General features: G+C 44.0%; 1 non-coding gene across 1 annotated transcript; it reads right to left on the bottom strand.

Moving 5' to 3' along the window:
• Positions 1–21,919: 21,919 nt before the first annotated feature.
• Positions 21,920–21,992, bottom strand: TRNAR-CCU (transfer RNA arginine (anticodon CCU)). The gene has a single exon. It is a non-coding gene; the product is annotated as a tRNA-Arg (tRNA).
• Positions 21,993–24,077: the final 2,085 nt, after the last annotated feature.

Raw genomic sequence — 24,077 nt, 5'->3', positions numbered from 1 at the left:
GTACATCTATAGCATGGAATACTATGCAGCAGTAAAAAGGAAAGAACTATTGATACATCCAACAACTTAGATAAGCCTCAAGGAAATTATGCTGAGTGAAGAAAAGCCAATCTCAAAAGGATACCTACTTCATGATTCCATTTATATAACACTCATTAAATAACATAGAGATGGAGAACAGATTAGTGGTTGCCAGGCGTCAGGGATGAGGGAATAAGGTGGGCGTGTCTATAACGGGGTAGCAAGAGGGAGTGGTGTGGGGATGATACTGTTGGTATCGTGATCATAGTGGTTACACGTGTAATAAAATTATGCAGAGCTACACACACACACAAATGAATGCACGTATAACTGGTGAAATCTAAATAAAGTCTGTGGATTGTGACAATGTCAGTTTCCTGTTTTTGATATTGTACTATAATAATGCAAGATGTTAACCTTGGGAGAAGCTGGCTGAAGTGTGCTCAGGACGCCCCTGTACATTCCTTTGCACCTTCCGGTGAATCTGTAATTATTTCAAAATAGAAAGTTTTTTAAGCCTACATCATTTTAATATTAGAAGGCCCCTTTTACTGTTGGAACTCACATTTTTATAGTGATCAAGATGCAGCACCAGTGGTCCCTGGCCTCCCAGAACTCACAGTTCCTGCTGATTTCTTATGTAACCCTGGCCAAATAACATCTCTCCTATGGTGCTCAATCGCCCATCTTCAAAATGAAGAATGAATAACTGTTAAAACTCTTGCATTCTTGAGATGAAGAGCCTCACATAGACTGGGGAGGATGCCACGTAATATAAATGTGGGTTTTTCACTCAGTCAACCCTAGGAGACAGAGGGAAAATACCAGGATATGGCAACCAAGGAGACGATACATAAATGAGAACCACTAGACATCTGCTCTGGGCCCTGCAGCCCAACTGGTACGGCCAGCTGATGGAGGATGAAGAAATGGGGGCTTCTAGAAAAGATGGGAGTGGAGCTAAGGAGGGAGGAATGAAGAACATGTCAGGGCAGTGCCAGTCGCCTCTTGATCCAGCCATACCTACATATGGGTATGAAAGACTCAGCCCGCAAGTTAAGCACCACCCTTCCCTCTTCAGTTCCCATCAGCTGGCAAGATTTTATCATGGTCTTACTGCCTAAATTGGTGCCCAGGTACCAGCCTATTTAGGGCATCTCATCCAGTTCCATGGTTTCCAATATCATCTATTAGCCAATAACGTCCATAGTTCCATCTTTAGCCCTCACCTCTCCCATGAAATTGACGCTTGTTTATCTAATTGTCAACAATACTGACACTTGGCATCTCAAACTGCAAATGGCCAAAACTCTTGCCTCCCTGTCACCCAAATTTTCTTCTTCCCCAATTTTCCTCCTCTGGAATCAGCACCCCTGACCCTCCATCCCTCCACAATCCCAGTGACTCCACCTCCAAGATATATTCCAAGTCTGTCCACTTCCCTCCATCCCCATTGCTACCACCAGCCCCAAGGCATCTTTTCTCCTCTGGACCAGAGTCTCTGCTTCACCTCTGAATGATCCTTCTACAGGGACTTCCCTGGTGGTCCAGTGGTTAAGAATACGTCTTGCAATGCAGGGGATGCCAGTTTGATCCCTGGTTGGGGAACTAAGATCCCACATGCTGCGGGGCAACTAAGCCCACGCGCCACAACTAGAGAGAAGCCTGCGCACGCAACGAAAGCCTACGCATGCCACAGTGAAAGATCCTGTGTGCCACAACTAAGACTCGACGTGGCCAAATAATAAATAAATATTTTTTTTTGTTTAAATGATCCTTCTACAGTGTAAGCAGTGTAAGTTAGATCCGGTCACCCCCCAGCTTAAAGCCCTCCAATGGCTTGCCACCTCACTTAAAACAAAATCCAAATCCCTCACCCTGGGGAATAAAGCCTCTTTTACCTCTCTGACATCATCCTCTCCACTCCCCTTCTTGCCCACTCACTGTGCTGCATGTCGCTTCCTTTGGTTCCTCAGACACTGCAGGGCCTTTGCACATACTGTTGCCTCTGCCCAGACTGGAGGCTCCTCCCCAGATCTTCTCACACCTGGCTCCTTCTCATGGGCACCCCTCAGAGACCTTATCTGACCAAACTTTCTCAGGTTACATGCCTGCCACCCTCTCCCACATCACCTGTTTCATTTTCTTCATACTGTGTGTCACTATCAGAACATTTTCTTAATTTATTGTTCATAGCTGGTCCCTTGCCTGTCTCCACCACGGGAACATGCGCAATGTGTGAATAGGTGCCTATAACATACCCTGGTACACAGGAGATGCTCAATAGTATTTGGTAAATGAGTGAATTACAGGGAAGCAGTCCCCTGTACCTCCCTGGCTCTGCACATAAGTTTGTCCAGGTTACCTGACAGTTCTCCCACTGCAGCCCTGCCTTGATTTATTGGACTGAAACCTAACCCCCAAGCTCACTCTTAGCTTCTTCCTCTTGGAGCTGAATCATAGTCTCTAAACCTCCAGCAAACTGCTGAGACCCAGTTTCCAACTAGACGGACTGCACTGAGATCTCAGCTCCATCTGCCGTGGTCGTCAGGGTCCACCGACGTGCCCCCGGCTCATTGCTCGGGTCCCAGCTTAAACGTCAGTTCTTTGAGGAAAGCTGTCCTCATTCTGCCCCAACTGGGCCCCTCCCTGAAGAGACGAGGCTCCTCAGCAGCCATCACATCCTGCCTCCCCCACCCCTGGGAGAAGTTGCTCATCTGGTGCTCTGACATGCGCTGGGGTGCCAGGGACCAGGGAGCAGGCTAATAGCCCACAGCTGTGCGCATGTCCACTCACTCCCTGTGCCCAGGCAGAGTGGGCTCCTTTGCCCTGTGGCAGGACTCTGAGGAAGGTCGTGGTTCCTAAGACAGGTTCTGGCCATACTCTCCCTCTTGAGAAAAGGCCCAGCCATCCCCCTTTCTTCTCTCTGCTTCATGCTTCCAGGTAGTTAATTAATGCACCTGGTCAGAACCTTCTGGAAGGAGGCCCAGGCTGTGCATCACACTTTCTCCGTAACAACTCTCATCCATGAGGCTGGCTTGTGAGTACTATTTCACATACCTAACCATCTAGATTCAGAGGGGAGGAAACTTGAGAGTGTTCCTTCTCTAGCCTTGAGCCGATCCATGGGCCCCCCAACAGAGATACCAGAGAAGCCCTATGTCGGGGTGTCATTGGATGCTTGACAAGTCAATCACAGAGCTAGTCCTTTGCTCCCTGCTGAGCTATTATAATTTGCACATACAGTTTCCTTTATAGGGAACCTAGAGGGAAGGAGACAGATGTAATGGATTCAGCCACCAAATCCTATCCCGAAACCTCACAGTAAGTATAAGGAGAGGCACGTGGTGTGTTCTCAATGAATAGTCATTGATTGATGGAGTTCAATCGGAGAGGACAACACAACCTAAAATCCTAGAAGTGGGAAGATCCCAGGCTTGGTTAGGGAGACCACAAGTGGGCTTCGTGGCTGAGAAAGTCTCACTCAGAACTCTAGTGGTAAGAGTAGAAAGTCACCCCAAGAAATCTAGAGGTTGCTATTTCATTGCACTACTCTGAAGGCCAACCCCCCCCACCCCCGACCGGCCCCAGGGTCTTTCAGGCAGGAGAGCATTGCTTCAAGTGTTTCCTTTTACAGTGTTTCCTTTCATGCAGTGTGAAAGCTGGATCTGGGCAGAGAAGGGCTGAACTGGGAGATGAGATAGAAGGCAGAAGCCAAGGATGATATAGGATGGATAAACAACAAGGTCCTACTGTATAGCACAGGGAACTATATTCAATATCCTGGGATAAACCATAAGGGAAAAGAATATGAAAAAGAATATATATGTATAAGTGTATCACTTTGCTATACAGTAGAAATTAACACAACACTGTAAATCAACTATACTCCAATAAAATTTTTAAAAAAAAACAGAAGAAAATCTTTACAACCTTGGGTTAGGCAAAGACTTCTGAAATGTGAAACAAAAATGCATGAAAATTAAGTAAAGGAAAAAAAACGCATGAATAGGACTTCATAAAAATTAATACTCGTAATAGCTCAAAATGGAAACAACCTATGTGTCAATCACCAGGTGAATGAATAAACACAATATGACATTTTTAAAAAAAAGAAGCCAAAAGTGATGAGGGACAGCTGAACTGGGGCAGGTCCAGGGCCTGGAGAGAAGCAGGCACCTTCCTAAGGTCTTGAGGAAGTAGAATCTAGGTAGTTGTTACAGACCTTTCCTTACCTCTGGACAGGAACAAGCCATCAGCCCCAAGACAAAGGAGGAAAAACAAACCAAGACAGAGATGCACATGGGACAAACCCTGGAAGCGTGTGGAGTCAGTGGTAGACAGTGTGACACTGAATACAACCAGAAAAAATGTAAACCTAACATTTACATAGTGCTTACTAGGGACGCTTACCTAAATAGAAGAAATAATGAGCCAGCATCTTAAATTCACTAGATTCTAATTTTTTGGGTTTTGTTTTATATCAAATTGCTAAAGCATCAAATAAGAACAAAATGAAGAAATTAACAGAAGGGCAGATATGGGCCCCAAATATCCCACCATGTGGACACACTGAAGTTCGATGGGCCAACGCCTCCACCATGTGTTTGGCTGTGTGAAATGTCTTCAGTGATTCTCTACTGTAAATACAAGGACAACTCTGTAGGAATTAATATATCTCGAAGGTGTTGGGGACCCTCACTCTGCAGTCTTCTCTCTGAGGATTTACAGGCTAAATCCAAATATCGATACTTCAAAGACCATCACTCACGATCATGCAAATCAGGGCAGAAAAGAAACTTTTAAAAAGCCCAGAAATTACACCCTATGTGAGAAAACAAGGAGGATTTGGGGTAATGGAATTTATTTTTTCCCCCTCTATGGTGTTTCCAAATTTCCTCAATGAGCCTTAAAATGCTTTTGAGGTAAGGGAACAAGCAACCATTATATTTATGAGAAGTCAAGGTCGTGAAGAAGGGGAGAAGGTCTTCAAGGTCTTTTGCCAGACGTTTCATTTCCATGAATTCGTGTTAACAGAAGCTGTAGTAATAAGACCAGAGAGACACCATTGTTGCACAATCAAGGAAACCCACATCACACTGCCTCTTGTCTTCCCAGGCCAGTGCCACAACTGAAAATACACATTGTAGTCAATTGCATGTCACGAATTAGAATGACGTGGTGAGAAAAGACTAACAAAAAGCCCTCTGATTGACTCATGGCAGCCGACACATACGGCCCACGTGGCTTCACCATGCTGGTCTGAACAGGCAGGAAGAAGCAGACAACTTCTGTGACCACAACAGGAAAGACGTTATGCCCTTAATGAACGACATCGAAATTATCCTACCCCATTTGCATAGCACTTGTCACTCCTTACCTTATCTGACCGGGCTTCTGAGGAGGCGAGACAGATATTATTAAATCTGACAAAGAAATTGTATACAAAATAGATAAAGAAGAAAAACTAAACTAAAACTAAACTTCTCTGCCACACAAGCTGGGTGTCCTATGATTCAGCTCAGTTCTAACACTATCTCCCCAAGACAGCACCAGACTCCACAGGTTAAGGGCTCAGTCCCACAAGATGCTCCCACCCCACTTCAGATGCCAATCGCAAGTTGTAGGTCCCCAGGTCACCCTCAACTTCTGTCCGACTTGGTTACACATCAGGGGTTCCCACGACCCCCTCTTCATGTTCGGTTCAATTAATTTGCTAGAGCGGCTCACAGAACTCAGGCAAACACTTACTTATATTTACAACTTATTAAAGGATATGATAAAGGATACAGATGAGCAGAAGATGCGGAGATACATAGAGCGAGGTCTGAGAGGGTCCCGAGTGCAGAAGCTTCTGTCCCTGTGGAGTTGGGATGAGTCACCCTCCTGGTATAGATGTGTTCGTACATCTGTAAGCCCTCTGAACCGCGTACCATTGGCATATTATGGAGGCTTCCTCAATGTGGGCATGATCGATTATGAACTCCATTTCCAGCCCCTCTCCCCTCTCTGGAGGATGGGGTGGGGCTGAAAATCATAGCCTCTAATCACGGCTTGATCTTTCCGGTGACCAGTCCTCATCCGAGAGCCCACCCAGAGTTGCCTTAATAGAACAAAAAGATACTCCTAGTGTTCTTATCACTTAGGAATTTACAAGGGTTTTAGGAGCTCTGTACCAGGAATCGGGGGCAGAGAGCAGTACAAATATTTTCCATTATCTCACATCTTCCAACACAATAAGACAAACCACCAAATTTTTTTTTTAAATGGGCAAAAGATTTGAACAGAAACTATCTGCAAAAGAAGATATGTGAATGGTCCATAAGCACATGAACAAATACTCAACATTGTTAGTCATCAGGAAAAAGAAAATTAGAACCACAGTGAGATGCCTCTATATACTCACTTAGATTAGTCTAACATTAAATAAAACAAAGAGTATTGGCAAAGATGTAAGCAACTGAAACTCTCACACATTCCTAGAGGGAATACAAAATGGCATCACCATCATAAAGACCTCTGGCAGCTTCTTACAAACTGCCAAACGTATACTTACCATATGACCCAGCAATTCCAGTCCTAGCTACTTAAACAAGAGAAATGAAAACGTAAGTCCCCACAAAGACCTGTACACAGATGTTCATAATAGCTCTATTGGTAACTGTCAAAAACTGGAAACAAATCAATTGTCCATCAGGAGTCAAATGAATATGCAAATTTATGGTACATCTATACAATGGAAAACTACTCAACAATAGAAAGGAATGAACTACTGTATTGACAAACACAAAAACATAGCCGAATCTCAGAAACATTAGGCTGGGCAAAAGAAGCCGACTATAAAACACTACACCATGTGTGATTCCATTTATATGAAATTAGAGAAGGGGGCAATTGAAGCTGCAGTGGTAGAAAGTAGGTAAGTGGTTGCCTGGGGTGGGAGGGGGACGCTGGCTGCAAAGGGGCATAAGGGAACTTTAGGGAGTGATGAACATACTCTAAGACTTGGTTGAGGTATTCATTTCACAAGTCTTTTTATTTGTCAGAACTCCTCAAGGTGTACATTTAAAAATGGATTTTTAGGGACTTCCCTGGCGGTCCAGTAGTTAAGACTCTGTGCTTCCACGACAGGGGTCACGGGTTCGATCCCTGATCAGGGAACTAAGATCCCGCATGTCACGGGGCCAAAAAAAAAAAAAAACAGATTTTTCTTGTATGTAAATTATAACTCAGTAAGTTTGATTTTTAAAAGAAAACAATATAACAAAGTGTGACTTCATTTAGGCAAATAAAAAAAAAAAAACGTGTATGTGTGTATACATGCAAAGGATGCCAACGAACCCAGGGCAAGGTCACCTCAGATCAGGCAGTGCATTTGGAAGTGAGGCGCTGTAAACCAGGACTTGGACCTTTTCTTCTACAAATTCTGTGCTGTTTGAACTGTGTGAAAAAACAGCTTAGAAGAAGGCGGAACTTAAGTGATTTGTCCAGGAAACACCAGAGTCAGATGAGATTCAAGTCCGAGCTTTCTGATTCCATGTATGGGAATGACCCAGGTCCCAAGAGGGGGCCCAAAAGGAAGACGTTCTCCATCACCTGCTGCTCATTTTGACAGCATGCAAAACCATGTCCCAATGCCACTTAGAAAATTCCTAATTATGGAAAACGTTGCTCATTTTCAGCGGAAACACTTAATGCTGTAATTTCCGATTTCAATTGTTAAATAAATATTTATGTCTTTTTTGCCAGTAACTTCTTCTCAGGAGTAGAAAGAGCTGTCCCTCTGCTTCCTCATCCTCAGCTGTCACTTTGGCACAGACAGAACTCACAGACTCACCTGTCGATGCTCTCCTCCAAGTCCACAGCTGAGCCCTTCCTGGTCCCATCAGGAATGGTTCTCTGAGCATTCTAGAATGCTATAACCTAGACCTCAAAACATTCTGCACCTTCCTTCCAAAAACATGAATCATGGCAAATTTTACATCAACCATCTTTTAATGCCCCCGGATTGGGCACATCTATAAATCTATTTTCAATTTTAGAATAGTGCCTGGTACATATAACATATTTAAGGAAGCAACAGAAAGGCATAGAGCTGAAAAACAAAAGCCAGATTTCTCTTATGACACTTTTGTGGGGAGGGTTTTATTTTCTCCCTATTTCTTTTTTTTTTTTTAACATCTTTTTTGGAGTATAACTGCTTTACAATGTTGTGTTAGTTTCTGCTGAATAACAAAGTGAATCAGCTATATGTATACATATATCCCCATATCCCCTCCCTCTTGAGCCTCCCTCCCACCCTCCCTATCCCACCTCTCTAGGTGGTCACAAAGCACCGAGCTGATCTCCCTGTGCTATGCGGCTGCTTCCCACTAGCTATCTATTTTACATTTGGTAGTGTATGTATGTCTATGCTATTCTCTCACTGCGTCCCAGCTTACCCTTCCCACTCCTCGTGTTCTCAAGTCCATTCTCTACGTCTGTGTCTTTATTCCTGTCCTGCTCCTAGCCAGCAATCCCACTACTGGGCATATATCCAGAGAAAACCATAATTCAAAAAGAGGCATGTACCACAATGTTCATTGCAGCTCTATTTACAGTAGCCAGGACATGGAAGCAACCTAAGTGTCCATCGACAGATGAATGGATAAAGAAGATGTGGCACATATATACAATGGAATATTACTCAGCCATCAAAAGAAACGAAATTGAGTTATTTGTAGTGAGGTGGATGGACCTAGAGTCTGTCATACAGAGTGAAGTAAGTCAGAAAGAGAAAAACAAATACTGTATGCTAACACATATATATGGAATCTCCCTATTTCTTTACTGAGTTTAGCTTTTCTCTGCTAAAGTCTATAACAGACCCCGGACTGGTGAACTCAGAGGCGCTCCCCAGAACTGTGGGTACATGACCACTAGGTGGCGGGAGAGAGCTCCTTGCTGGGGACTTGGGGGCGCGGGGTGTAAACAGCCACACTGCTGCCCACGATGGAGTGACTGTTTGGGGCTTTCTGACCCACAACTTTCTAGGAAACACAGAATCTGTTTGTGAAAGCCTCCAGAACATGCGTATCTAATGATGAAAATACTATATATACTTCAGAAGAAAACCATGGCAAACTCATTTTAAAAGATGTTTCCAACTTAAGGTTTTGAAGGCAGACACTTTTCCAGCAAAGCAGTCATTTATGGCTCTGGTGAGACTTGCTTTGCTTTGCCTGCAAACACACTGTTCGTCAATCAGACTAGAGCCAACACCTAGCTCACCCTTCAACTGGTGTGTGATATGAAGCATTTATCTCTCTCATTGCTTCCTGATAGCTTATCTCTTTATGGGGAGAAATAGCTGATAGGATGGCCATTAGCCCAAATCTGGGAATGGGGAACAGGGAGATTGGTGGCAAGGTAGAATTTGAGAATTTAGCTAAGGGATGACTTCTACACGCGCCCACTTCGCAGTTTCTTCTGCCCTTTCTCGACGGCTTTCTACAAACCCCTTCACTTCCCGCCTTCCAAAACAACCCCTGGAAAAACTGGTTTGTGGACTTAAGGAGATCCAGGTGACAGTGTCAGTGGGACAGCTTTCTAAGGGATTTCCGAGGGTAACCTTCATTCCACGTGAGATTTATCTGACCCCAACCTACACCTGCTCAAATCTGCAACTCTACGTTCAAGGGCCAGACAACCTTCCCACTAGACTAGACTCTAGGAGGAAGAAGAGGGTCCAGGGAGAGCCTGTCCTTCTCCAGGCTGAGCCCTGCGGTGCGTGGATGACCAACACATAGATCCGTTTAGACATCTAAGAGAGCCCAAGGAAGCTGCAAGCCTTACAGAAACTAGACATGACAAAAACAGTAGCAAGAAAAGTCTAAACAAAAGCCAGTCTGCAGACAGACACACAGTTTCCCGGAAAGTTCAGGAAAACATCCAGAAGCTGCCTTTACTCCATATCTCAGCAGTGAGAGAGGCCTGCGGGCCTGAAAGTGGGTGGTTGGGAGAAGAAAGACACAAAGCATCCTGCAGCAGGAACCATGGGAAGCAAGGCCAATGTCCAGAGACCAGACAGGGCCAGACGCAGCTCAGCAGTTCCCATGAAGCACCACAGACCCGCTACCCACTCCCCACCAACAGCTCTATGCTGTGAAACCCCTCCACATGTTGGGCACCCTCATGGAAGAAAGAGGAGGAGGGGTGGAACCCTGACCTGGCTGAGTTTAAACCTAAAATGACCATGAAATTTTTGAATTGCCTGAGTTTGCCTGAAAGAAAAAAAAAAAAAAAATGACGGCTTTCATCAGAGATGAAGGAGGAGTTACCAAAAAAAAGGAGGAAAGTTCTGATGGTTCTCCCCTGCGTATGTGACCCGTGAAACGTGCTCACTTCCTGGGAAAAGGCCAAAAGCTGAGTTCTTAGCAATGGGACATGGGCTGACTTCCGTTTCTGGACTTTGCCCAGAGGGCAGGGAAGTCACTGTTCAAAGAAGGAAGTGAGCCCCAGAAACAAGCTCTGTGATCATCACCACATTCTCTAAGTTGACATCTCTGCAAGGCAGGTTGTGGGATCCTGTTTTGCAAGCGGGGCAGCTGAAGCTCAGGGTGGTTAAACAACCTCCCCAGATTTGCTGCTGGGGAATAGAGCTTGAATGTGGACCCAGCAGTTCTACACCTTGAACCTGATCCCTTTTCATCCCATCTCTCTCCTACTTCAGTGTGTGAAATGCCTAACTTTCTTAAATCAAAAATAATAGTAATGTTGCCGAGATTTGGCCTCTATACACCGGTGCCAGATTAAATCTTGGAGACAAGAGTTTTGGGTGAAGTACAAAGAAATAGCTTTATTGCTTTGCCAGGCAAAGGGGGCCACAGAGGGCTAATGCCCTCAAAACTGTGTGTCCCAACCTGGAGGGGGTAGTGAGAGTTTTACAGTGATGGTTCAAAGAGGGCGTGATCACGTAGTGGACAAGCTTCTGATTGGTTGGTGGTGAGGTAAGTGGGAGTCAGCATCATCAACCTCCTGGTTGCAACCAGGCTAAGGTCTGTGTTCTTGTGGTCAGTAGTTTTCATCTAGTGGAGGTCTGCGTCCTGTTAAAAACAACTCAGGAATGTGTGTCAGGCCTTTATATCTTTCAGGGAACTCTGAGTTCAGTGATTCTGCCATCTGGCAGATTTCTAGTCTAAATTGTTACCAGTTCCCCAGCCCCACAGCTTTTCTTTGTTTCTACATCTTCACATTTACCAATCATTAACTCTTTTTTTTCCTCCGGTTGTGTCAGGTCTTATTTGAGGTCGGCAGCCTCCTTAGTTGCAGCTCGTGGGCTCCTTAGTTGCAGCTCATCAGCTCCATAGTTGTGGCATGCGCACTCTTAGTTGTGGCATGCATATGTGATCTAGTTCCCTGACCAGGGATCAAACCTGGGACCCCTGCATTGCGAGCTCCGAGTCTCAACCACTGCACCACCTGGGAAGTCCCCAAACATTAACTCTTTTTTTTAAAATTTTTTATTTATTTATTTTATTTATTTATTTTTGGCTGTATTGGGTCTTCGTTTCTGTGCGAGGGCTTTCTCTAGTTGCGGCGAGCAGGGGCCACTCTTCATCGTGATGCGCAGGCCTCTCACTATCGCGGCCTCTCTTGTTGCGGAGCACAGGCTCCAGACGCACAGGCTCAGCAATTGTGGCTCACGGGCCTAGTCGCTCCGTGGCATGTGGGATCCTCCCAGATCAGGGCTCGAACCCGTGTCCCCTGCATTTGCAGGCAGATTCTCAACCACTGCGCCACCAGGGAAGCCCCATTAACTCTTTTTTTTTAATTTAATTTAATATAATTTTTTATACAGCAGGTTCTTATTAGTTATCTATTTTATACATATTAGTGTATATATGTCAATCACAATCTCCCAATTCATCCCACCACCACCACTGCCCCCGCCACTTTCCCCCCTTGGTGTCGTCCATAAGTTTGTACTCTACATCTGTGTCTCTGTTTCTGCCTTGCAAACTGGTTCATCTGTACCATTTTTCTAGATTCCATATATATACATTAATATACGATATTTGGTTTTCTCTTTCTGACTAATTTCACTCTGTATGACAGTCTCTAGGCCCAACCACGTCTCTACAAATGACCCAATTTCGTTCCTTTTTATGGCTGAGTAACATTAAATTGTTTATATGTATCACATCTTCTTTATCCATTCATCTGTTGATGGACACTTAGGTTGCTTCCATGTCCTGGCTATTGTAAATATTGCTGCAATGAACACTGAGGTGCATCTGTCTTTTTGAATTATGGTTTTCTCTGGATATATGCCCAGTAGTGGGAATGCTGGGTCATATGGTAGTTCTATTTTTCGTTTTTTAACTTCCGTATGTTCTCCATAGTGGCTGTATCAATTTACATTCCCACCAACAGAGCAAGAAGGTTCCCTTTTCTCCACACCCTCTCCAGCATTTGTTGTTTGTAGATTTTCTGATGATGCCCATTCTAACCAGTGTGAAGTGATACCTCATTGTAGTTTTGATTTGTATTTCTCTAATAATTAGTGATGTTGAGCAGCTTTTCATGTCTCTCTTGGCCATCTGTATGTCTTCTTTGGAGAAATGTCTATTTAGGTTTTCTGCCCATTTTTGGATTGGGTTGTGGGTTTTTTTGATATTGAGCTTCATGAGCTGCTTGTATATTTTGGAGATTAATCCTTTGTCAGTTGCTTCATTTGCAAATATTTTCTCCCATTCTGGGGGTTGACTTTTCATCTTCTTTATGGTTTCCTTTGCAGTGCAAAAGATTTTAAATTTCATTAGGTCCCATTTGTTTATTTTTGGTTTTGTTTCCATTTCTCTAGGAGGTGGGTCAAAAAGGATCTTGCTGTGATTTATGTCATAGAGTGTTCTGCCTAAGTTTTCCTCTAAGAGTTTTATGGTGTCTGGCTTTACATTTAGGTCTTTAATCCATTTTGAGTTTATTTTTGTGTATGGTGTTAGGGAGTGTTCTAATTTCATTCTTTTACATGTAGCTGTCGAGTTTTCCCAGCACCACTTATTGAAGAGGCTGTCTTTTCTCCAGTGTATATTCTTGCCTCTTTTATCAAAGATAAGGTGACCATATGTGCGTGGGTTTATCTCTGGGCTTTCTATCCTGTTCCATTGATCTATATTTCTGTTTTTGTGCCAGTACCATACTGTGTTGATTACTGTAGCTTTGTAGTATAGTCTAAAGTCAGGGAGCCTGATTCCTCCCGCTCCATTTTTCTTTCTCAAGATTGCTTTGGCTATTCGGGGTCTTTTGTGTTTCCATACAAATTGTGAAATTTTTTGTTCTAGTTCTGTGAAAAATGCCATTGGTAGTTCGATAGGGATTGCATTGAATCTGTAGATTGCTTTGGGTAGTATAGTCATTTTCACAATATTGATTCTTCCAATCCAAGAACATGGTATATCTCTCCAGCTGTTTGTGTCATCTTTGATTTCTTTCATCAGTGTCTTATAGTTTTCTGAGTACAGGTCTTTTTCCTTCTTAGGTAGGTTTATTCCTAGGTGTTTTATTCTTTTTGTTGCAATGGTGAATGGGATTGTTTCCTTAATTTCTCTTTCTGATCTTTCCTTGTTAGTGTATAGGAATGCAAGAGATTTCTGTGCATTAATTTTGTATCCTGCAACTTTACCAAATTCATTGATTAGCTCTAGTAGTTTTCTGGTGACATCACTAGGATTTTCTATATATAGTATCATGTCATCTGCAAACAGTGACAGTTTTACTTCTTCTTTTCCAATTTGTATTCCTTTTGTTTCTTTTTCTTCCCTGATTGCCATGGCTAGGACTTTCATTACTATGTTGAATAATAGTGGCGAGAGTGGACATCTTTGTCTTTTTCCTGATCATAGAGGAAATGCTTTCAGTTTTTCACCATTGAGAATGATGTTTGCTGTGAGTTTATTGTATATAGCCTTTATTATGTTGAGGTAGGTTCCCTCTATGCTCACTTTCTGGAAAGTTTTTATCATAAATGAGTGTTGAATTTTGTAAAACCTTTCCTGCATCTATTGAGATGATCATATGGTTTATATTCTTCAATTTTGTTAATATGGTGTATCACATTGATTGGTTTGTATCTATTGAAGAATCCTTGCATCCCTGGGATAAATCCCACTTGATCATGATGTATGATCCTTTTAATGTGTTGTTGGATTCTGTTTGCTAGTATTTTGTTGAGGATTTTTGCATCTATATTCATCAGTGATATTGGTCTGTAATTTTCTTTTTTTGTAGTATCTTTGTCTGGCTTTGGTATCAGGGTGATGGTGGCGTCATAGAATGAGTTTGGGAGTTTTCCTTCCTCTGCAATTTTTTGGAAGAGTTTGAGAAGGATGGGTGTTAGCTCTTCTCTAAATGTTTGGTAGAATTCACCTGTGAAGCCGTCTGGTACTGGACTTTTGTTTGTTGGAAGATTTTTAATCACAGTTTCAATTTCATTACTTGTGATTGGTCTGTTCATATTTTCTATTTCTTCCTGGTTCAGTCTTAGAAGGTTATACCTTTCTAAGAATTTGTCCATTTCTTCCAGGTTGTCCATTTTATTGGCACAGAGTTGCTGGTGGTAGTCTCTTAGGATGCGTTGTATTTCTGCAGTGTCTGTTGTAACTTCTCCGTTTTCATTTTTAATTTTATTGCTTTGAGTCCTCTCCCTCTTTTTCTTGATGAGTCTGGCTAAAGTTTTATCAGTTTTGTTTATCTTCTGAAAGAACCAGCTTTTAGTTTTATGGATCTTTGCTATTGTTTTCTTTGTTTCTCTTTCATTTATTTCTGCTCTGATCTTTATGATTTCTTTCCTTCTGCTAACTTTGGGTTTTCTTTGTTCTTCTTTCTCTAGTTCCTTTAGGTGTAAGGTTAGATCGTTTATTTGAGATTTTTCTTGTTTCTTGAGGTAGGATTGTATTGCTATAAACTTTCCTTTTAGACCTGCTTTTGCTGCATCCCATAGGTTTTGGGCCATCGTGTTTTCATTGTCATTTGTCTCTAGGTATTTTTTGATTTCCTCTTTGATTTCTTCAGTGATCTCTTGGTTATTTAGTTTAGCTTCCATGTGTTGGTGTTTTTTATGGGGTTTTTTTCCCTGTAATTTATTTCTAATCACAGAGCATTGTGGTCAAAAAAGGTGCTTGATATGATTTCAATTTTCTTATATTTACCGAGGCTTAATTTGTGACCCAAGATGTGATCTATCCTGGAGAATGTTCATGTGCACTTGAGAAGAAAGTATAATCTGCTGTTTTCAGATGGAATGTCCTATAAATATCAATTAAATCTATCTAGTCTCTTGTGTCATTTAAAGCTTGTGTTTCCTTGTTAATTTTCTGTCTGGATGATCTGTCCATTGGTGTAAGCAAGGTGTTAAAGCCCCCCACTATTATTGTGTTACTGTCAATTTCCTCTTTTATAGCTGTTAGAATTTGCCTTTTGTATTGAGGTGCCCCTATGTTGCATATATATTTATAATTGTTATATCTTCTTCTTGGATTGATCCCTTGATCATTATGTAGTGTCCTTCCTTGTTTCTTGTAACATTCTTTATTTTCAAGTCTATTTTATCTGGTATGAGTATTACTACTCCAGCTTTCTTTTGATTTCCATTTGCATAGAGTATCTTTTTCCATCCTCTCACTTTCAGTCTGTATGTGTCCCTAGGTCTCAAGTGGGTCTCTTGTAAACACTGTGTATATGGGTCTTGTTTTTGTATCCATTCAGCAAGCCTGTGTCTTTTGGTTGGAGCATTTAATCCATTTACATTTAAGGTAATTATTAAAATGTATGTCTCTATTATCATTTTCTTAATTGTTTTGGGTTTGTTTTTGTAGGTGCTTTTCTTCTCTTGTGTTTCCCACTTAGAGAAGTTCCTTTAGCATTTGTTGTAGAGCTGGTTTGGTGGTGCTGAATTCTCTTAGCTTTTGCTTGTCTGTAAAGCTTTTGATTTCTCCATCAAATCTGAATGAGATTCTTGCTGGGTAGAGTAATCCTGGTTGTAGTTTCTTCCCTTTCATCACTTTAAATATATCATGCCACTCCCTTCTGGCTTGTAGAGATTCTGCTGAGAAATCAGGTGTTAACCTTATGGGAGTTCCCTTGTATGTTGTCATTTTTCCCTTGTTGTTTTTAATAATTTTTCTTTGTCTTTAATTCTTGCCAATTTGATTACTATGTGCCTCAGCATGTTCCTCCTTGGGTTTACCCTGCCTGGGACTCTCTGCACTTCCTGGACTTGGGTGGCTATTTCCTTTCCCATGTTAGGGAATTTTTCGACTATAATCTCTTCAAATATTTTCTCTGGTCCTTTCTCTCTCTCTTCTCCTTCTGGGACCCCTATAATGTGAACGTTGGTGCATTTAATATTGTCCCAGAAATCTCTTAGGCTGTCTTCATTTCTTTTCATTCTTTTTTCTTTATTCTGTTCTGTGGAAGTGAATTCCACCATTCTGTCTTCTGGGTCACTTATCCGTTCTTCTCCCTCAGTTATTCTGCTATTGATTCCTTCCAGTGTATTTTTCATTTCAATTAGTGTATTGTTCATCTTTGTTTGTTTGTTCTTTAATTCTTCTAGGTGTTTGTTCTTTAATTCTTCTAGGTCTTTGTTAAACATTTCTTGCATCGTCTCGATCTTTGCCTCCATTCTTTTCATGAGGTCTTGGATCATCTTCACCATCATTATTCTGAATTCTTTTTCTGGAAGGTTGCCTATTTTCATTCATTTAGTTGTTTTCTGGGGTTTTATCTTGTTCCTTCATGCGGTACATAGCCCTCTGCCTTTTCATCTTGTCTACTTTTCTGTGAATGTGGTTTTTGTTCCATGGGCTGCAGGATTGTAGTTCTTCTTGCTTCTGCTCTCTGCCTTCTAGTGGATGAGGCTAAGAGGCTTCTTCAAGCTTCCTGATGGGAGGGACCAGTGGTGGGTATAGCTAGGTGTTGCTCTGGTGGGCAGAGCTCAGTAAAACTTTAATCTGCTTGTCTGCTGATGGGTGGGGCTGAGCTTCTTCCCTGTTGGTTGTTTGGCCTGAGGCGACCCAGCACTGGAGGCTGCAGGCTCTTTGGTGGGGTTAACGACAGACTCTGGGAGGGCTCATGCCAAGGAGTACTTTCCAGAACTTCTGCTGCCAGTATCCTTGTCCCCGAGGTGAGCCACAGCCACCCTATAGGAGACCCTCCAACACTAGCAGATAGGTCTGGTTCAGTCTCCTATGGGGTCACTGCTCCTTCCCCCTGGGTCCTCATGCACACACTACTTTGTGTGTGCCCTCAAAGAGTGGAGTCTCTGTTTCCCCCAGTCCTGTCGAAGTCCTGCAGTCAAATCCCACTAGCCTTCAAAGTCTGATTCTCTGGGAATTCCTCCTCCCGTTGTCGGACCCCCAGGTTGGGAAGCCTGACGTGGGGCTCAGAACCTTCACTCCAGTGGGTGGACTTCTGTGGTATAAGTGTTCTCCAGTTTGTGAGTCACCCACCCAGTGGTTATAGGATTTGATATTATTGTGATTGCACCCCTCCTACCATCTCATTGCAACTTCTCCTTTGTCTTTGGATGTGGGGTATCTTTTCTGGTGAGTTCCAGTGTCTTCCTGTCAATGATTGTTCAGCAGTTAGTTGTGATTCCAATGCTCTTGCAAGAGAGAGTGAGCGCATGTCCTTCTACTCCGCCATCTTGAACCAATCTCCCCCAATCATTAACTTTTGAGACATCCTTTTACTTCAGAAGACAAGGACACAGGGCCTTGTACAAGGTTTCAATAGTAATAATAATAATAATAATAATAGTAATAATACTAATTATTATTATTATTAGGCATAACAACCCCTATCTCATCTTACTTCTTTTTTTTTTTTTTAAAGAAATTCACGTTCTTTTATTTATTTATTTATTTATTTATTTATTTGTGGCTGTGTTGAGTCTTCGTTTCTGTGCGAGGGCTCTCTCCAATTGCGGCAAGTGGGGACCACTCTTCATCGTGGTGCGCGGGCCTCTCACCACCGCGGCCTCCCCTGTTGCGGAGCACAGGCTGCAGACGCGCAGGCTCAGTAATTGTGGCTCACGGGCCCAGCTGCTCCGTGGCATGTGGGATCTCCCCAGACCAGGGCCCGAACCCGTGTCCCCTGCATTGGCAGGCAGACTCTCAACCACTGCGCCACCAGGGAAGCCCAACTCATCTTACTTCTTGCTGATATTTTCAACACTCCATGCCAGGGTAAATTTCAAGCCCTTAAGTGTTAACCATGGCCTTGACATCCAACAACCATCCTTCCAGGAATATTTTCCCATTTCTTTTTTTGTAGACCTGCACTGTTCACTCCCCACACATGGCTCTTGAGCCCCTGGAACATAAAGTATAAAACACACCCTTAAAGACACAGACCTACTAGAGAATGGACTTGAGGATATGGGGAGGGGGAAGGGTAAGCTGGGACAAAGTGAGAGAGTGGCATGGACATATATACACTACCAAATATAAAATAGATAGCTAGTGGGAAGCAGCCGCATAGCACAGGGAGATCAGCTCGGTGCTTTGTGACCACCTGGAGGGGTGGGATAGGGAGGGTGGGAGGGAGGGAGACGCAAGAGGGAAGAGATATGGGGACATATGTATATGTATAACTGATTCACTTTGTTATAAAGCAGAAACTAACACACCATTGTAAAGCAATTATACTCCAATAAAGATGTTAAAAAAAAAAAACACACCCCAAATATCACAAATGAAATAGTTTACATTCTTTATTATGAAATAAAGAACATAAAATATCTCACTGGTTATTTTTATATTGATTATGTGTTCAAATAATAATATATTGGATATAGTAGGTTAAATAAAATTCATTAAAATTAATTTTACCACATTCTTTTTACTTTTTTAATGTGGATACTACAAAATTTTAAATTCTGTATGTGGCTCACACTTGCAGCTTATGATTAAATTTCTATCAGATGGCTCTGCTCAATGAAATGAATTTGATGTCTATTTTTATGTGATCCTTCATTGATTATTTTCCAAAGTTTCCAGAGTCAGTGATTCAACAGAAAGACAAAAGGTTCCTGAGACCAAGGTTTTGTCTGAGTTTATTTTTGCTGGTGGTGTTTTTTCCTTATGCTTTCATGTTGCTGTGTTCCAGTGGCAATTAGGAGAGCCAGAAGACAAAACTTGAGAAAGTGCAGAAGTTTTGAAGACGGGAGACCCTGGTTCATGTCCTGGCTCTGCTACTTACTATTTACGGGAACTTGGGCCAGTTACTTAACTCCTCTAAGCCTGGTTTATACCCTGCAAGGAGGGAAGGAGAAGAATAACAGATGCTTAATAATGGTATAAGGATAAAATGAAATAATAAATATGAAGTCGCTGATAACCCCCTTTTTTTTTTAATACAGCTTTGCCAGACTCCGTGACTGTCCTCATCCTCATTTTGTGTTCACTCCTTAAGCTGTGTTGAAAATTCACTTTGTAAAAGCAATCGATGCATGTGAAGAAATTTGAAATGTAAAAACGCTGTAAAAAAAAAAAAAAAAAGTGGGGGTGGGGAACTGTGCTTACAGAAGTGAACTTCTACCTGGTTTGGGAAAGCACGGTAATTTGTTTGGGGTGCCTCAGTTTCCCCATCCATGAAAAAGGGAGAGGGTTATATGGCGGTAACATTTGGAGGCCCTAAGGTGGGGTGGGCTGTGGGCTTGGAGGAGGTCTCCAGGGTGATCCTGCCTCGCCCACTGAAGGCCCAGCAGAGGTGGGCGGGAGTGGACACAGCAAAGGGACATCACTGGGCTCTGATGGGGACTGGGTCCGTGACGTGGCGGTCACTTTCACGTGGGTTTCTCCCATTGCTTTCCATTCCTTTTCGGTTTCTGCAGGAACAGCCTCCAGCCCTTGGGTCCCCAGGATGCACGCAGCTGGCACTCCCATCTGTCACACAGAAGATGTTCAATCCATGATAACTGCTGTTGTCCGGTTCACATTAGAAGTAACAAATGACACAGGCATGTGAAAGACTTAAGCAGGAAAGCATCCCGCAAACTGAGGTGATACAGCTGGTGGTGGTGGTGAGTGTGGATCCCAGTGTCCTTCTGTTCCCAGATGAGTCGTTCCAGGCAGGCCGCTCCATCTCAGACGCCCTTCCTCCTCACCGGGATTGGACACCCCAGGCCCCGTCCAATACCAAAATCCTTTCTTTCTGACACTTCATTACTTTTTTTGGTAATGAAAATAATCAAATAAGTCTTCTGTTTCCTACGGTTCAAAACTAGCTGCAGAACTAACCCCAGAAATATCTAAATCAATCAAATCAAGAAAATATTTATTGTGTGTTTCTCCACTGTTGAAACTCCAATCTTAGCAACATAAAAAATGACCAAACCACAAGCCTTCATCTTCCTATGGATGAGCAAGCCTTCTTGTCTGGCCTTGTCAATCGTAATGTAAATAATTTCCACCTTGCCAGTGGTAGCCGATCGGGTGGGCCACTCGGGCATTGCAGTTACCCTCTTGATTTACGATTTCCTGTGTGTCTGGTACGTTCCCGCTGCAGCTCAAATGACGAAGCAAGACGAGAACAGCCTCTGATGCCCAAGAAACCTTTGGAGCTCCAAGAACTTCAGACTCAGGCAACAGGCGAGCCTGCCCCAACATTTGCTCCAGTAACCAAACGAGAGACTCAGGTGTTTGCTTTGCTTTGGATACAAAGACCGGTGGTTTTCCTTGAATCTTCCTTTAGCCAGTACTGCCCCTTCGTGGGTGCCCCAACACCCGTGGTCCCTACTAGGTCCCTACTTGGGTCCCTACTTCCACCATTCTTGCAGTTCTGACTTGGACATGTCACTGGCATTTGTTAAGCTGCTTATTTTTGTCAATTCTTGGTGTTCAGGTGGGTGTGAGCATATCCTCTCTCTCCCTTAACAAGACAAACTCCCCCCACCTCCACCAGCCCCCCCCCAACCCCAAGCAAAGTGCTTCCACTCCCCTTCCCAGCCTTCCCAGCTACACCTGGTGTGGGATGGGAGGGGCTGAGGCAAGGGGGAGGTGATGATACCAGGAGGACAGACCCTCTCTCCCCAGAGACGAGGGGCTTCGCCCTCAGCTGTGGAAGTTAAGTCCCAGCCTTGGGGTCTGGCTCACATTTTTTGGGGAGGCACAACCCGTGTGGCTTGTGGGATCTTCCCTGACCAGGGACCAAACTCGGGCCCATGCCAGTGAGAGCACAGAGTCCTACCCACTGGACCACCAGGGAATTCCCCTGGCTCACATTGCTAGAACAGACAAGATGCAGAACAGATGCTCTTCTGCAAGATCCCAGCTGTGGAATGAAGTCCCAGCTCTGTGACCTCTGTTTCCCCTCCTGGACCATCAGCGCAAATTCCTCACCCCTCTTGCCCAATTTGCATAAACTGAAAGTAACGAGCCCCAGGCTCCTCCTGTCACAGGAAACGGGGTTTTTTAGGATTCAACAGAGATGAGTCAACACAACAAGGATCTAACACATGGGCCATGAGTCAAGGCTGGTGTTTCTCTTGTCGGGTGTTTGGGGCCCCTTGGAAGGACTCCTTCTTTTTTTTTTTTTTTAATTTTTATTGGAGTATAGTTGACTTACAATGTTATGTTAGTTTCTGCAGTACAGCAAAGCGAATCAGTTATACATATACCTATATCCACTCTTTTTTAGATTCTTTTCCCATATATACCGTTACAGAGTACTGAGTAGAGTTCCCTGTGCTCTGTAGTAGGTCGGAAGGGCCCCTTCTTCTTCTTTTTTTTTTTTTAATAGTTGTTTATTTATTTGGCTGCATCGGGTCTTAGTTGCGCCACGCGGGATCCGTTGCCATGTGTGGGATATTTAGTTGTGGCATAAGGACTCTTTAGTCGTGGCATGTGGGATCTAGTTCCCTGACCAGGGATCGAACCCAGGCCCCCTGCATTAGGAGTGCAGACTCTTAGCCACTGGACCACCAGGGAAGTCCCAAGGGCTCCTTCTTGAATCTTCCATTCAGCCTCCCTTCTTCCATGGCGTGTCCAGCTTTGGGGACAAAGTCAGAAAATGGCATTGGGGGTCAGATGACATGCAGACCCTTCCCATGTCCCAAGGGAAATGCCATTTAGATAACTTTTTGCTGTTGTCGTCCACTTTTTCCAACAGTCACTGCTCCTTGCGAAGGCCTGGGGCCTCCACTTGCTAGAGGCAGAGAGGATGGAGACCACAGGGAGCCCTTCATTAGCTGGAGGGTGTCACGTGTGGGTAAAAGACCACAAGCTTGCCTGGAGGCCCACACTTAGAAGAGCAGACATTTGTTGACATCTGCGGCCAGACACAGGATGGATGGGCTCCCCAAGGATAGCTTGTTTTCCCACATGACAGAGCCAAGTCAGCCTGGACACGGTCCTGGTGCCAAAGCGGGGAAGCAACAGCATGCCTGTTGGTGCGTGCTTGTGTGCTTGCATTCCTGCAAGATTGCGTGGTGAGCTCTGCACAGCCTCTCCAACTGGTTCGCTCTTAACCCGCTGTGCTCAGATCCAGCTGCAAAGATCCAGGCACTGGATGGGACCTGGCCCTAACACCCTCAGCATCGGTGGTGGCCTGACTCACAGGTGGCCTCATTTCCTCTCTCATTTGATTAGTCATCGAGGGCTCCCTGGCTGGGAGTCCAAAAAAACAAACCTGATTCAGTAGCAGTCTGCATGTCAGTCCTTCAGCCAGTCTGTCTGTCTGTCTGCTGCTGCTGGCTGAGGCACCAGCTGCCAACCATCTGCTGTGAGAGCCCAAAATGCATGTCCAGAAAGCAGAGTAGCACGGTCAGGTCACCAGCAGCCCCGCGGGATTGCAGTCCTGCATTTCCCCCCATCTCTGCACCTACAGTTGCCACCAGGACCCCCTAATTTAGCTTTCGCGGCCCAGCCCCCCGATGGGGTTTCCTACAACCCATCAACTTCCTGACCTCTGGTCCCTGCCTTGCTCCCTTGCCTGGGAGCCAACCCAACAGCTCCTGGGTGCATCGCATCTACTGGGCAAAGGAGCATGTGGCCCAAAGCCAAAAACTTGTTCCTCCCTAACCTCTGGGGCTAGAAAACCCCAAATGGCCAACAGTCCTTCCTTCCTAAGAGCCTCAGGGGACCTGGTTTCTTCGACAGACTTTGCAGATAACCTAGGATGATAAGTGGGCTCCGGAGAACTCCATGCCAGCCTTCTCCCCACGGCTGACCCCAACCGCAGGGCATACTGAGCCCAACGTGGGCACACAAGCAAAAGGGACAGCGGCTAGTGAGCCCCATGGGAAACATCCCCACTGTGTGTGTGTCTATCTTTGTGAGGCGGCCGTGCCTCAATCCACAGCGATGATTTTCTGAGATCCACCCTAGTGCCAAGCTTCCGAAGCTATATACCCATAAACCCACCAAAATAGAAACAGAAAATCACTATTGATGGCAGTAAGATCTGGGCTGAAGTATCTGCCTCTGAGCAGAGACAGTTTTACTTTTCACAGTGAACACTTTCACGCTGTCTGATTTCTTACCCTATGTTTGTATACTTTTTAAAAACTAATAAAAAGTTCCAGAAATCTCCATATTACAGTCTCCAACTTATATATCCTAGAATTCCAGTAGCAGTACAAAAATCCTGTATCAACTATGCTGTAACATGCGTATATATTATATAGTATATATATGTGTACACATCCATATCTATAAAATACAGCCATGATGCTTATAGCCGATGTCAGTGCACGGGCATTTTCTCACTTGCCCACCACACACTCAGCTCTGTGCTGCAGATCCTGAAACAGCATAGGGCCCAGGGGCCCTGTCCTTAAAGAATTCACTGAGTATGCAGGGGCCAGACACACACAAACCCCACCGCTACCCACCCCCAGCAGGCTGTTCCACCTCATCTCTTATGTGGTACTTCCTTTTCTATCCACTCCCCTCAGGGTGTCCCCTCCTCCCACTCATCCATCGCCACAGCTCCAAACACCAAACGCTGCATCTCTAGCCCTCATCTCCTTCTGCATCCTGTATCCACCTTGCTCCCTAAAGGACCTTAGAGCC

The sequence above is a fragment of the Balaenoptera acutorostrata genome, chromosome 12 (genome assembly GCF_949987535.1).
Source record: "Balaenoptera acutorostrata chromosome 12, mBalAcu1.1, whole genome shotgun sequence".
NCBI lineage: Eukaryota > Metazoa > Chordata > Mammalia > Artiodactyla > Balaenopteridae > Balaenoptera > Balaenoptera acutorostrata.
This window is presented reverse-complemented; position numbering and strand designations above follow the sequence as displayed.